At 37.9% G+C, this 5,405-nt stretch overlaps 1 protein-coding gene and 1 long non-coding RNA gene across 2 annotated transcripts in view; both read left to right on the top strand.

Moving 5' to 3' along the window:
* Window positions 1-4,959, top strand: part of LOC107183330 — a 10,052-nt gene extending 5,093 nt beyond the window's left edge. The window contains exons 2-3 of the long non-coding RNA XR_001514114.1: window positions 1,045-1,050; window positions 4,946-4,959. This is a non-coding gene — a long non-coding RNA (uncharacterized LOC107183330). The remainder of the gene's footprint in view (window positions 1-1,044; window positions 1,051-4,945) is intronic.
* CWF19L2 (CWF19-like 2, cell cycle control (S. pombe)) overlaps window positions 1-5,405 on the top strand; it is an 87,994-nt gene that overhangs the window by 17,680 nt on the left and 64,909 nt on the right. The window lies entirely within an intron of this gene.

A 5,405-nucleotide genomic window follows, 5' to 3' on the forward strand; every position in this document is an offset into this window, starting at 1 on the left:
GCAGCGCTAAGAAACAGAGAGCCAAGCCGTAAGGAGCAGTGAACAGGCGGGTGGTAAGGAGTTAGGGGTCCTAGACTGTGAGAGATATCCCGAACTGCGAGAGGAATGTCCGACTGCCGGCTTAGGTCTGATCCCTGGCAGGTATTGGGCCTAAGCTGGCAGGTGGACATCCCCCGAGGGGTCCCAGACTGCGAGAGGGCGCAGGCTGGGCTGATAGAACCCCTCCCCCACCCCCAATACACCAGGCCTCTAGTCTTTTATAAATACTTGCAAAGAGATTACAACAATTTATACTGTCCAAACTATGTATGTTCTTTTACTATACTAAGTATCTGTATTACCACTATTATTTCTAGCATTTTCTGACCATCTAATGCAAGCATGTCAAACTCAAAGACTAACACGGGCCAAATAAACAAGGTTTAAGTTTATGTGGGCCGCAAAAAAACCAAAAGCTTCAATTTTCATAGAAACATAGATTTCTTTCGATAGAGACATGCTGAACACAAAGGGCTAAAATAAATGAGTAATCATTAACATAAAATAATAGAACATTTTAATAAAAATTAATATTTTTTCTTGAACATAAACTTACCAGACACTGAATAACTGCACAAATTAATAAGGGTAACTCAAATGAACCTATTTTTCTTGTTCTCTGAAAGTGAAATATTTCCTGTTGCACACACCAAACAAGTCAGTCCAAGACTAATAACATGGCAATAGGCTGCTAAAATATTTGCTGCTAAGTATTAGTGGAGAAAAATGGTGCGCCTTGCACGTAAGGTGTGTAAGGGAAATGAGTGCAACATGATTATAGTAATCAGTCATTAGCGAATGTTGTAGTTCGTTATTAATAATATGTATAACAGGATATTGTAAAAATTAAGTTACGAAATGTTTATTAAAATGTTTCTTACTAGTACATACCGTTATATTGGCTGGGCTGCAAAAATATTCATTGTGGGTCACATGCGGCCTATGGGCTATGAGTTTAACATACTTGATCTAAGGTAAGGTCAACTTAAGAACCTCTAGTACTAGTATGTGGTTTTGAAGCACCCTTTACCTTCATCTCACTTACCTATATTGATATTGCTTAATTGTCTTTCCCCTTTCTCTAGAGTCCAGTGGTTCTCAACCTTCTGGCCCTTTAAATACAGTTCCTCACGTTGTGACCCAACCATAAAATTATTTCCCTTGCTACTTCATAACTGTAATGTTGCTACTGTTATGAATTGTAATGTAAATATCTGATATGCAGGATGGCCTTAGGCGGCCCCTGTGAAAGGGTCGTTCGACCACCAAAGGGGTCGCGATCCACAGGTTGAGAACCGCTGCTCTAGACCAAAATTTCTTTGATGGCAAGGACTGTGCCTGGTTTATTCATTATAGTCCTAGTGCCCAGACTAGTGTTGGGAACACAGGAGGCCCCAGAATTGTGACTAGACTACCAGCATCTCTTTACTGATTTTTGCTACCATCTTCTCACTGGATTCCTACCTCTAATCTTTTTTAAATTTAAATTCTTCTATTGTTTAAAGTATTACATAAGTCTCCTTTTTCCCCCTCTGACCTTTCTCTGGCTGCCCCTACCCCCCAACACGTACCCTCACCCCTCCCCCATCTGTGTCCATTGGTTATGCCCATATGCATGCACACAAGTCCTTTGGTTGGTCTCTTACCCCCTTACCTCCCACCTTCCCTCATAGGTTGGACATCTGTTCGATACTTCTATGACTCTGGTTCTATTTTTATTCATCAGTTTATGTTGTTCATTATAATCCGCAAATGAATGAGATCATGTGATATTTATCTTTCTCTGACTGGCTTATTTTGCTCAGCATAATGCTCTCCAGTTCCATCCATGCTGTTGTAAATGATAAGAGTTCCTTGTTTTTTTATAGCAGCGTAGTATTCCATTGTGTATGTACCACGATTTTCTAATCCACTCATTTGCTGATGGGCACTTAGGCTGTTTCCAGATCTTAGCTATGGTAAATTGTGCTGCTATGAACATAGGGGTGCATATATCCTTTCTAATTGGTGTTTCTGTTTTCTGGGGATATATTCCTAGAAGTGGGATTACTAGGTCAAATGGAATTTCCATTTTTAATTTTTTGAAGTAACGCCATACTGTTTTCCATAGTGGCTATATCAGCAGTGCAAGAGGGTTCCTTTTTCTTCCCGTCCTCTCCAGCACTTGTCATTTGTTGATTTGTTGATGATAGCCATTTTGTCAGGTGTGAGATCCTACCTCTAATCTTGCCCTTCACTCTCTCCTCTGCTCTGAAATGAGTTTGCTCTTTGTGTAACAAAGCCAGTCTCCTTCGTGGCTCACTGTTGCCCCAGCATAAAACCTTAATAGCAGTTTAAAATGGTTTAGGTGGCCTAGTCCCTGATTATTGTACAACCTAATTTCTTAACCATTGTTTGTTTATGAGTCTCAATTTTAGTCAGTCTGAATTACTTTAAGTTCCCTCAAAGTGCTATATTTTCACTTTTCTCTGGGGTTTTGTGAGCATGCTGTTGTTCCTTTTATCTGGAGTGTCTCTGTGCCTTTTCCTCCCACAAAAGAAAATGTGGCTTATTTCTGCTCATCGTTAGTCTAAGACTGCACATATTAACTTACTAGGAAGTCTCTAATCCTTCATTGTGAGAGGTGTTTTAATTATGTGTGGCTTTAGTGCTCTGTATTTTTATCTTCAAAGCATTTGTCAGTTACTTGTTCATTGTCTGTATTCCTATTTTATAAGCTAGCAAGGGCAGGTTTAGGCATATTGATTGTTATATCTTCTGTTTCTAGCACAGTTGTAATTCATAGTAGGCTCTTTTTTTCATCCTCACCCAAGGATATGTTTTTATTGATTTTTAGAGAGAGGAAGGGGCAGAGAGAATGGCGAGAGAGAGAGAAAAACATCGATGTAAGAGAAACAAAGACCAGTTGCTTCCAATACATGCGTTGGTTGGGGATCAAACCTGCATCATTTTGCTGTATAGGATGATGCTCCAGCCAACTGAACCACCCAATCAGGGCCAAAGGAGGCATTTAATAGTAGCATTGGGTGAATGTTACTTTAGACATTATTTCCTGAAAGTTGCAGAAGCGCGTCTTAAGAATGTTTAGAATATTTGTCCAGGGTTGCAACTGAGTCTCAAATATGTTATTTATGGTGGGATTATTTTTAAATTATGACCTCTGGAAATAATTTTGTTTTAGTCCAGACTGCTGGAAAGAGAATTGAATCCATACTGGAAGGATGGTGGGACCGGTCTTCCACCAGAAGACAGTACTACATCATCAGTTACTAAAGGTATGTATATTTTTGTAATAGCCACACAGGCATTTCTTATAACTTGGTATTCCTGAAGCAGTGAACTGAGTTTGTTGGTAGATTGGCAAAATGTATTATGAATTTCAAAAATGCCTAATAGTCTAAATCAGATTTTGAGATTTAGTAAATCTAAATTTTGTAACATTATTTTAGTATTTTAGCTTGATGCTGTAATTTTGATCAAGTTCGTAATTATCTGTTTTTGTTTATATTTGCATAACAACTCTAAGTGTATTGATCATCTGATGTGAAATTTGTATGGTTTCATATTATGAGCATCTATAGATTATTACTAAGTGTTCAGTTTACATATGGCAAGCAATGATAAAATATTGCAGTCTTTTTGAGGCTTTATTTAAATTATTAGTAATTGGGAAGCTGATATATTTGGGAGCAAGCTGATTAAGTTTTTATATTTATTAATGATTTTAAATTTGAGTTTTTATTTTGAATGGATTGATACAAAGTATGATTCTTTGAGGAAATAATAATGCTTTGGTTTGCTACATTCTATAACAAAATATAAAAAGTATTAAATTTCATGAAAATAATGTGTAAATATTAAAGATGTAATTGTAGCCCGGCTGGTGTGATTCAGTGGTTGAACATCAACCTATGAACTACTGGGGTCCTCAAACTTTTTAAACAGGGGACCAGTTCACTGTCCCTCAAACCGGTGGAGGGCTGGACTATAGTTTAAAAAAAAACTATGAACAAATTCCTGTGTATACTGCACATATCTTATTTTGAATTAAAAAAACAAAATGGGAACAAATACAATATTTGTATTTGCATGTGCCCCGCGGGCCGTAGTTTGAGGACCCCTGAACTAGGAGGTCACGGTTCAATTCCTTTTCAGGGCACACGCCTGGGTAGTGGGCTCGATCCCCAGTGTGGGGCGTGCAGGAGGCAGCTGATTAATGATTATCTCATAAAGCTTTTAAAAGGCCTTTCTTTCGTTCCCTTCATGAAATGCTTTCAACAATTCCCTTTTCCATAATTGTACTTACTTAGAAAGGAAAGATGACAGAAAACTATGTCTGTCAGAGGTTCAGATCCCAAAGTTGAAATTAAGTTTTAAGAAATGATCTGGCCCTAGCTGGTTTGGCTCAGTGGATAGAGCGTCAGTCTGCATTGAAGGGTCCTGGGTTCAAATCCAGTCAAGGGCACATGCCTGGGTTGCGGTCTCAATCCCTAGTAGGGGGTGTGCAAGAGGCAGTCGATCAATGATTCTCTCTCATCATTGATGTCTCTGTCTCTCTCTCTCTTTCTCTCTCTCCCTGAAATCAATAAAAAACTATATTTAAAAAATGCACTTTTTTCAAAATTGGTTTCTGAATCAAAACCCATTATATATTTTTAGTTAAAAGCTATCCTTTTCTACATAACACATACATACTAATTATGCAAACATTTTTGAAAAGTCATCAACTTGCTCTACCCAAAAAAGGCAAATTAAGAAAAAATAAAATGATCTGCAGATTTTACTGCATATGCAGATAGTGTGGTCTTTCTGTTTAGACCAATGGTAGAGCTGAAATGGTTAGGCACCTATAAGTTTAGTATTGAGGATATGTAGAGGTCACATGCTATTATAGGTAAGGACTCAGACTTTGGAATTAGGGTTCTTGGGATTAGAACTGTGTATTTCCACTTACTAGTTTCATGAATTTGGGAAAATTTCCTGACCTCTCTGAGTCCATTGTACTCATGTGTAAGTACCTATCATATGGTTATTGTGAGGATTAAATGAGAAAATCTGTTAGCATAGATTTAGTAATCTATTATTACTAAATAATAGTAAATACTCAATAATGACAATGTCAAATAGTACTTTTCTGTACAATTAAATGTTCTGGGAACATTTTATCAACAGTATTTTTGTAATGATTGAGGTGCCATATCTACACTAATAAAAGAGAAACATGGTAATTGGCGTACGACCGCTACCCTTCCCAGTGGCTAATCAGTGAGATATGCAAATTAAATGACAGCCAATATGGCGACTGGCAGCCAGGCAGCTTAAACTGAACATGAGGCTTGCTTGCTTCAGTGACGGAGGAAACCAAC

This window comes from Myotis davidii, unplaced genomic scaffold (assembly GCF_000327345.1).
Source record: "Myotis davidii unplaced genomic scaffold, ASM32734v1 scaffold600, whole genome shotgun sequence".
NCBI lineage: Eukaryota > Metazoa > Chordata > Mammalia > Chiroptera > Vespertilionidae > Myotis > Myotis davidii.